We start from the raw sequence: 11,192 nt of genomic DNA on the forward strand, positions 1-11,192 counted from the left end.
TGATTCTCACATCCCTGCATGTTGTAACGAGAACACATTTGCATGCTAGTACTCACTGTGACGAAAGACAGATGAGCTCTGTCTTGGTTATTACATGTAGCCTTCATCTATCTACAAAACAAATGAAGGCATTTGTCATAGAGACTCGGGGTGATGAGAACGTGCTGTTCTGGTGGGTGAACAGGTTTAAGTGCTTGATGAGTGTAAAATACACACTGATGAGACAATTAAATGAACTGTGAAAGCTTGACAACCTATCATATTCCACATGATTTTCCATGCATGTACGAAACAACTGCCAATGACACATCTCTGACACATCTCTTGTCTTGTGACATTTACAATTGACAGTACGCTTTATGCAATATGTTCACAGACCTCTGAAATGTTATCCGCCATTGGTCTTCCACAATACAGTATTCACTTCCAGACAGTGGTGGAAAGTATCTAAGTACATTTACTTAAGTTCTGTACTGTTTTGAGGTTTGATGTTAGAGGTTCAACATGTAAAAAAAATCTTTTGAAAATAGCAGATCTACAAGCTCACAATGCGTCACATCGCGCCACATTGTGAGCTTGTAGATCTGTTATTTTCAAATGGCCGAAATGTATGTAGGGCTGAAGTTGTTAATGTATGTTTTGTAATAATAATCAATCTACAAAGTAACTAGTAACTAAAGTTTTCAAATAATTGTAGTGGAGTAAAAGTATATACTATTTGTCTCTGAGATGTAATGGAGTAGAAGTAAAAGTATTGAAAATGGGAAGAATACTCCACTAAAGTCAAAATTCCTCATAAGTGTACTTAAGTACAGTATTTGAGTAAATGTACTTAGTTACTTTACACCACTGGATAACACACATACAGCAGACAAATATTGCTGCATATACAGTATGGTTACTCTTAGCTACAAAAATAAAATGTGGCTTTGGGTGACTTGCACAAACCCCATCATACAGTTAGGTACACTACAATTGATTAATGAGGGCTCTGGTAGGCTATATTTCATTTTCACTAGTCATAAAATAAAAGGTACAGTTTTAAAGCAGAACAGCAGGGACAAGGAGGATTTTTTGCCCGCACCATGCAGTGGCCTTGGCCGATGACCAATGATCTAAGAGCCAAGAAGGCAGGCACATGGTGACAGATGTGTGTGGATGGAGAGCATGCTCCCCTCTCCACACTGCAAGGATCTCTAACTGGAGCTGTTGGTATCTTTTCACCGTTGATTAATTTCCTGTGAGTGCATAACAATGGTATCAGCTGCCCTGCAGCTGTTAACCCATTCAATCCGGGAACGCATCTGTGTAATTTTAAGATTTCTTTGGCTATTCGAAAATAGCAGATATACAAGCTCATAGCGCGGCACCGAGTGCCGCGCTACGAGCTTGTAGATCTGCTATTTTTTGAAAATTTCACGAAAATGTGTGCAAATCTTTGAATATACATTTTCCAAAGTGAGCATTTGTAACTCAAATCTTTGCTTCTGGGGGATTCTACAAATGTCTTCTAAATCCTAACATTTTTTCTTTGTTTTTTGTTTTACTTATGTTGCTATAATATCAGTGGTTCTCAAACCTTTTCATGTCAAGGACCTCGCAAAATTATATGTATTTGGATGCGGACCCCCATCTCAAAATATTTTGTTCCAGGGACCCCCCAGAAGTAAAGATTTTCGATTTCACTTTAAAAACAAAAAAAAAAAAATCAAAAATGTGCACACATTTTCACGATTTTTCTAAAATAGCAGATCTATGTCTGCTATTTTTTAATAGCCTATTTTTTAATAGCCAAATAAATCTAAAAAATGACACAGATGCGTTCCCAGTCTTAATGGCTTAAGGTATTATGGAGCATCACGGTGACTAATTATTATGCATCACCCTGTATGCTTCATCAAGGTGAGCACTAGATGTCCTCTGAATCAGCATTCTGCTGGGAAAAAAACTCTGTGATGCTCACCAGACAGTCATTACTGTAATTTAACAAAACATGTAGTGTTGACCTGGACCCTGCTGGCGTAGCAGTCCAGGCCCCTGGGCTTCAATGTGTTTTCAGACAGCGCGTTGGGGGTTCAAGTCCCGATCCCGACGGTCTTTGCTGCATGTCACTCCCCATCTTTCTCTCCATTTCCTGTCATCTACAAGCTCACAATGCGTCGTGATGCAACACATTGTGAGCTTGTAGATCTGCTATTTTCAAATGGCCGAAATGTATATATGGCTGAAATGGTTAATGTACGTTTTTTAATAATCAAAATCTACAAAGTAACGAGTAGCTAAAGTTACAATACAAAAGTACAATAATTCCCCCTGAGATGTAGTGGAGTAGAAGTAAAAGTATTGAAAATTGGAAATACTCTAGTAAAGTAAAAGTACCTCAAAGTTGTGCTACTAAGTACAGTACTTGAGTAAATATACTTAGTTACTTTACACCACTGATCAGGGCACAGGTGAAGTTAATGTTTAGTTTTTGGACTGCATGGTCAGGCGTTTCTGTAGCGCCTTTATCCAAAGGGCTTCAATGAACCCATTCACACACACACACACACACACACACACACACACACACACACACACACACACACACACACACACACACACACACACACACACACACACACACACATAAAAGGCACCAACCTGCCCATCCTGAGCAGTGTGTAGCTCAAGGATACTTCAACATGAAGCCAGGAGGAGCCAGGGATCGAACCGTGAACCTTCGAGTTCCCGAACAGCCACGCTACCTACTGAACCAATGCTGCCTCAGGGGGTAATGTTCACATTTAACGTCTGTTAAAATGGCTTATAAGCCTTAAGTCAACATAATTCCTATTTTAAATCACCAGTTTCTCATGAAAGCATCTGTCATTTTAGATTTTAACCATCTTAACCATTATCGTATACTTTGGCTAATCAAAAATAGCAGATATACAAGCTCATGAGTGCCACGCTATGAGCTTGTAGATATGCTATTTTTTGAAAAATCATGAAAATGTGTTTTTTAAAGCGAACATTTGTACAACTCAAATCTTTGCTTCTGGGGATTCTACAAATGTCGTTTAAATTCTAACAAGTTTTTTGAAAAAAAGGTATGTTGCTGTAATCAGTGGTTCTCAAACTTTTTCATGTCAAGGACCCCCAAAATGATATGTATTTGGCCGCCGACCCCATCTCAAAATAAATTTGTTCCAGGGACCCCCAGAAGATTTGAGTTACGAATTTATGCTTTAAAATATATATATTATATTCAAAGATTTTGAATTATTTCACGATTTTTCAAAAATAGCAGATCTACAAGCTCATAGCGCTATGAGCTTGTAGATCTGCTATTTTTGAATAGCCAAAGTATAAAATAATGGTTAAAGTGGTTACACATATGCGTTCCCGGTTTTAATGGGTTAAATAACTTTTCAGCATGTTTTCAAATTACAGGACTAACAGGAGGTCAATTTGGCTGCTTTACAAAAGGAGCCATTTTGAGCACTACTGCTATTACCTATAGTGAACAGATTACATCTCTGCTTGGGCTCTCAGCGAGAACTAATTACGGATGGGATTTCATCTAATAGGTGGGCACTGTGGAGACAATTTAAAGGACCTCTCAGCTTAACTTGTTCCCGCAGAGCTTATGAATTAAACATTCAGTTATATCAACTGAAGCGTGCTCAAGGGGATTCATTGATATGTGAGTTTACATATTGCCTGTAGCCTTGGAACATGACACCTATTGACTCCTATTTCCTTATCTTTCTCTGTGATCCAGCTTGATATTCCAGCATTACAGCCACATAAGCAGAAAGTCAGAGATCTCCACCTACTGATAGTGATATGTCTGCTGACATTTAAGTTCAATCAACGGCTAAAACAATTCAGAAAAAATAAATAATAATAATAATAATAATAATTATAATGATAATAATAATAATAAGGGTAATAATAATAATAATAATAATAATAATAATAAGGGTAATAATAATAATAATAATAATAATAACAACAGTATCGCAGAACCAATGCAAAGGTTTTATGGTGGTCCTTCATATTGGGTTGGTATCAGGATTGGTTTTCAAAGCAGTGTTGACGTAGCAGGTTTGTTAAAGCAGGTTTTCTTTGCCTTACACTTATTGAATTATTGAATCCCTGCGTTGCCTTTGATTATAAATCAATATGTTTACTGTTGCCAGGAGTAATAGGAGTTGTAAGCATCATTTCAGAGGTTGTTTAATCCTGTGTTGGACTACACTGCTTGAGGAACAGTTTTAGCCATTCAGAAATCATCCATTACTGTCAAAAAGTAACAGCTTCCTGTGTAAACCACTAATGAGAGGCTAATGTGCCGGTCCTTGTGGAGTTGCTCTGACCCTGGCTTCAGCCGTAGCTGTGAATGTGAGTGCTAATAACCAACCTGTAGCTGTTCCCAAGGCAACCCAAGGCTTCTTCATCCAAATAGATGCTTATTTCACACAGATGTTTCACATGACAATGGCTGCCTCCTGACAATGGTGCATTCTTCTTAACCAATTAACAGTGGTGTAAAGTAACTATAAGTACATTTACTCAAGTACTGTACTTAAGTACAATTTTGAGGTATTTTTTACTTTACTGGAGTATTTTCAATTTTCGCTACTTTTACTTCTATTCCACTACATCTCAGAGGCAAATATTGTACTTTAGTTACTAGTTACTTTGCATATATAAATGATTACGTTATAAAACATACATTAACCACTTTAGCCCTATTTTATACCTAGGCTATTTGAAAATCGATCTACAAGCTCACAACGTGTCGCATCGCGGCGCGCTGTGAGCTTGTAGATCTGCTATTTTCAAACATTTTTGTACTTTTACTTTTGGTACTTTAAGTACATTTTGATACCAATACTTCTGTACTTTTACTCAAATAACATTTTGAACTCAGGCCTTTTACCTGTAACAGAGTATTTTTATATTGTGGTATTGATACTTTTACTTTTACTTTACTTTACTAAAATATCTGTGTACTTCTTCCACCACTAAAAAATAGCAGATCTACAAGCTCAATGTGACACGTGACCATGCAATTTTTTGGAATATTTTTTTAAAAGTTTGAAATGTTTTGCCGTTTAGTGTGGTTAAAGGAACAGTGCACTGCGGGGACAGTGCCATGTAATGGTTGATTGGCAGTGTTTTCACCTAACTGAGGAGAGCTGTAAAAGCATAGAAGATTCCATTATATATTAACATTTCTTTACCAAAGTAAAGGTAGGGTAAGTGATTTTCTTGGTCAAACTAAGTTAAATAGCTCTATATTCTGATATTACTCAGAAAACAGAAAATGCATTTTCAGGTCAGGATACCAATTTTATCCAATCAGGATAGAGAACTCAGACAGGATACAGATTAAACAAGTGAAATTGGAATTGGTGACACAAAGAAATGAGCTGAACAAATTGGAACTGGAACTCTATAAAAATTAAGATGATAAATGGGTACTCTCTCCTGATTGGCTGAAATGATGTCACCTACCTGAAAATGTATTTTCTGTTTATTAAAGTGCCGGAGAGACAGGGAGTTACTGAACAAACACTCTATAGCAATGATTACTATCACAATATAGTGCTTTAACCTTTTTAACAAAAAATATCACTTACCCTACCTTTAATAATTTATTGTGCGAAACAAGTTCTTGTTAATTCTCATTTGTGTTAGTGTTGTGCGTTTAATTGTCCATTTAGAATGAGCACTGGATTTATTTTTTACAGCAGACAAATCACCCCAACGACCATCCCGCTCATATTACACATCGCATCATTAGCGGATGCTAATTTCACTCCGACGAAACCTTGTTAAAGGTTTGTTCTTTAGGGAGGTTCTTTATGTGAGGATATTGATAGTTTTAATTACCTCGTTTCACACCAGAACTGGAGCTAGAGAATAATATGCCGCATTACTTCATTAGTCTGGCAATTTGTGTGGGACTTTGCGAGCTCTTTCAGTGTTGGTCTTGTTTAGGATGAATTGAAGCCTGATTATCAGACTGAAGCTGCGTGGAGCTTCAGTCTGACATTGGCTTCAGTGTAGGCGATTACAAGGGGGAGAGGATTAGAATTTCCATATAACCAATTAGAATTGGTTTAGAATTTCCCCACCTCCGACTCTCATTGGACAATACATTTTTGTACCGAATAAATCCTAGGTTCACATTACAACACCAGACTAAGAGAGGCAGTCCACTCAGAGAGTGGGCGGGGTCTATGGTCTGGAACCAGGCTAGATGAATTGTTTAGTGTAAAGACATTTGACATATCGGAGAAAAAAGAGTAGGCATGTCGTAGGAAATTAAAAACAAAACAGAAAGTGGAGTTAGGAGGTTTTGTTCATCATTGATAAGAACAGCTGAATGGACCTCCAAGCTCAAAATGAGGTTGGAGGTCAAAAGGGGGTGGAGCCTGGAGTCAGCAAAACCAGCTAACTCCACCCCCCTTTGGTGGAGTTAGCTGGTTTAGCAGAAAGTTTGAGGATCCAATGGAGTTAACTGGTTTTGTCAAAAGCACTTTTTAATACTTTTCGTTGGTTCAATATTGTTTTAATCAACACACAGACGTAAAGGGTGTTCAATAGCACTGATTTATGGAAAAAATGCAAAAGAGGAAAAATGGAGTTAGCTGGTTTCTCCTGGACAGCAACGGATATAAAAACATATATGTTCATATATTTTCTTTGCCCTCCTGGTGACAGAGGCAAAAGTGGAGAACACATTCTGTGTTATTAAAGAGGGAGAGGGTTAGTCATCATCCCTTTTAACATTTTCAAAAATTGCTTGTATTATTGTTATTATTAGCATGGCCATCTCTGCACGTTTGTCTACTTTCTACTTCACTTTTTAAATCAAAGTGATGGCTTTGACCTTTTCAAAGCATTAAAGACAATCAGAGACGGTGAGAAGAATTGTCATACTGACATCCACCGGTCATTACTCATAAGCCTTAAAAAAAGTTTTTTTTCCGGGCAAAGTAATTCGGCAGAATTGGCACTGTTTGGTACCTGGTTTAACAAGGTTTGAATACCTGTCTGGCAGTGTCTTTATTAGAGTGTTAAAGGTAGGATAAGTGATTTAAGTCTTTAATTTAATTCCTTATGAAGCATTTCATAATTCCGAGCTCCAAGATATTAGAAAAACCCTGGATTAGAGTTTATACTGGCAAGATCAAACATGTCAAACATACCCTGTCATTTTATTCTTCTGAAACCCTGCTTTTTATTTGCGTCTAGCATTTTGTTTTATTTTATAATTAAGAATTGCTTAATTTTGAAAATGTGATACACAATGTTATGACATTAATATAATATAAAGTGTGTATTATAAACGTAGCTGAAAATATTGAAAAGGCGAGCCGACAATGAAAGTATCATTGTCGTGAGCGTCATTGTCCCAACTGTGAATGTCACTGACATACGAGAGATGTTTGTTCATATCGTCAAACAATGTCAAACAATTGAAAATAAACACACACTGCAACGCACGTTTTTGAAATACAAAGATGTTTACGTTTCTGCATTGCTCCAATTATGTTGCATATCGAACGCTCCAAATCAGAACAGAGCTCTGAGAGATGCATCAGCCCGTGACACAGCTAACCTGACGCCTCCATTGAGGCTTTACAGCCGTTGTAAACGATGGGTGTGTGTGTATAACCCATCTGTGTCACTTCAGATTTCTTTGGCTATTCAAAAATAGCAGATCTACAAGCTCATAGCGCGGCACCGAGTGCCGCGCTACGAGCTTGTAGATCTGCTATTTTTTTAAAAACGATTGTGAAAATATGTGCAAATCTTTGAATAATATATATTTTTAAGTGAACATTATAACTCAAATCTTTGCTTCTGGGGGGGTCCCTGGAACAACATATTTTGAGCTGGGGGTCCGTGGCCAAATACATATCATTTTGTGGGTCCTTGACATGAAAAATGTTTGCTTTAAAAGTATATATATATATTCAAAGATTTGCACAAACTTCCACACATTTTCAAAAAGCTATGAGCTTGCATATCTGCTATTTTTTACTAGCCAAAGAAATCAAAAAATGACACAGTATATGCGTTCCCGGTCTTAATGGGTTAATGACGTGAGCGTCTGATGCTTCCAGTGTGTCAGGGCCTCGATGATCTGCCCGATGCTATTCTAAATGTCAGACTTGTGACTGCTGGATTTGACGGTTTTGGCTACTAAAAGCCCAGAAAGTCTCAGGATGTGAGATGTTCTTAAAGGGACTACACCATGAATTTTAACTGTTTCTTCTTTTTTGTGTGTTTTTGGTCTCCCCTACCTCTCTTCTATCCCCCAAAATACCCCAGTTTGAACACTCAGGCTTTCACAGCAAATCTGGGGTTTTCTGTAAATTGGTCTCAAAACAGGCCAAACTGATTTGGTCCCTGACGTGACGTGACGTCAGGGACCATATTATTTTTTAAATTCATGGTGTCGTCCCTTTAACTATTTCAAGGACCCATTATTTGCTGCTCTGAGACCACCCATGGGTGGGCCGTGCATGGACAGTGACTGAGGCTCCAGCCCCCCATAATTAACAGAAATAGCAGCACTGGCTTCTTCTATTTCCCAGCTGGCATTCATTAGCCAGAATCTCTCTGTTTTGCTGCCCAAAGTTTGTTCCAATCAGGGAGGTTGTTTTTGTCCACCGTGAATTCATTTGCTTGAATGTTTGTGTGATAGTTTAGCCTGATTTGTTGTTATAGTTGCGGGTGTTGCACACCAAAAATCTGTGGTGTAAAGTAACTAAGTACATGCACTCAAGTACTGTATTTAAGTAAATTTTGTAGGTATTTTTTTTTATTTTACTGGAGTATTTCAAATGTTTCCACTACACCTCAGAGGCAAATATTGTACTTTTGCTCCACTACAATTATTTAAAAACTTTAGTTATTTATTACTTTGTAGATTTTTATTATTATTAGAAAAACACTTCAGCCCTATATACATTTCGTCCATTTGAAAATAGCAGATCTACAAGCTCACAATGCGTCGCGAGATTGTGAGCTTGTAGGTCTGCTATTTTCAAAAGATTTTTAACTTTGTGAAATGGGTCATTCTGCATAATGAGTACCTTCTACTTTTGGTATATTTTGATACCAATACTTTTGTGCTTTTACTCAAGTACATTTTTAATTCCGGACCTTTACTTGTAACAGTAGTATTTTTACATTTCAGCATTGATACTTTTACTTAATAAAAAAAACTGCCACTGCCAAAAATAGCCTATCTATCTACACGCTCACCCGTCGCAGTGCAATGCCTTGTGAGTTTGTAGATCTGCAAAATGTGGGTGCAACAACACCCATGTGCAACTAACTCTAAATCTAGCCTAATGTTCTTGGAGAAATAGATCACGGCTTTCTGCTGCCAGTCTGCAGCAGAAGTGAGGATTAGGCTTATCCTATCATTTCACTGTAACCTCTTTAACCTCTTTAACCCAAAAGTGGTGGAAAATTGACAATCCGGCTTTTCCAAAAGTCTGTGCCCTAAAGTTAAACGTTACGCTTACATAAACATTGGCTTTACTTTGGGTGGATGGATTTCAAATCCATTGGATTCTAAATATTGTATAATTGCCTGTTAGCTTGATACGCCTTTAAGCTACACTGAGCTCCTTCATCGTAAGAAAATACAAATGAAAATCTCCGCAGAGCTCCAGTTGTATCACCCCTCCTCATTAAAGTTAGAAGTCTGGCCATGCAAGATTGACTCTGGTGAACCAAGAGCACGCTTTTGGTTAGAATAGGAGCTTCTCAGAATAGATCTTACTTGGCATGGCTATCACCCTTTTGCAAAAAACACCACCATCAGCTATGTAACACTACCGTACTGTGCATGTACTGCAAACCCTGCTGGGCGCAGTCAATTGAGTCATCGTAGTACAGAAAAGGCAAGCTAGGGCTCGATTGAATCTATCACCCAATATGTATCACCCACCAAATTGCAAATGCAAATTGAGATATAGTACTGGGGATTCATGACCGGCCTTATAATGACAACGGTGATGTGAATAAGTAATGCATTATTATTCCTTCTGGCAACACCAATCTTACTTTGTACCAGTGGTGTATTTTTTGGGGGTATTTTTTACTTTACTGGAGTATTTCTAATTTGTTGTACTTTTACTTCACTACAATTATTTGAAAACTTTAGTTACTTTTTAGATTTAGATTTTTATTACTAAACACACATTAACCACTTAAGCTCTATATGCATTTCGGCTATTTGAAAATAGCCAAACTACAAGCTCACAATGCGTCGCAATGCGACGCATTGTGTACAGTATGTAGATGTGCTTTGTGCTGAAGGTATGGGTGAAGAAGTAAGAGTGTTTTCTTTCTGGTTCAGAATGTTTGGATGTTACCATCTTTTTGGTGACCCATTAGTGTAGTGATTATAGTAGCCTATATACATGGCTTCCTTGCATGGTGGGAAGAGTCATTTAGTTTGGGAATTAACCACTTTCAACCTGGCCTCCTTATTTTGACCATTTTATGTGGATTTGTTTTTTTCTTCAAAGATATACATTTAAAAATGCAGATCTACAAGCTCACAATGTGTTTTGATGTGAAACGCCATCTTTGAAAATAGTGAGTGGATGCATTTCTGAGTGGATATGTTTGTGCATGTGTGTCTGTGTTCATGTGTTCTTAATTGCTTGAGTGGATGTGTGGATGTGACCTTGCAGCTGTTGCAGCACATTTAAACAAATTGCAGTGATGTAGCACCAGGACAGACGTAGACATGTTGCATCACCAAGTCAACTGTGCCTATTGAAATATGCAGTACAGTATGTGTATACTGGTACTCAAAGGTATATATTTCTGGAACGTTATGGGCAACTTGTAATAGTGATTGGCCTAATCTAAGGCTATTCATTTTTTAATACATCCACCATAATACAGAGATTTATTCTGCAAATACTAGCCATTTTACATTTAGAGGTGAAGAGAAAATCCATCTTCCCATTGTTACCAGGGAGACTGGTCTCTCACTCTCTCTCTCTCTCTCTCTCTCTCTCTCTCTCTCTCTCTCTCTCTCTCTCTCTCTCTCTCTCTCTCTCTCTCTCTCTCTTTCTCTGTCTCTCTCTGTGTCCCTCCCACGACAGTACTGTGTGTTTATTATGTTGCATCACACACGCCAAATGTGTTGAGATGTG

This window comes from Gymnoscopelus microlampas, assembly GCF_963454915.1.
Source record: "Gymnoscopelus microlampas genome assembly, chromosome: 8".
NCBI classification, from domain to species: Eukaryota; Metazoa; Chordata; class Actinopteri; order Myctophiformes; family Myctophidae; genus Gymnoscopelus; species Gymnoscopelus microlampas.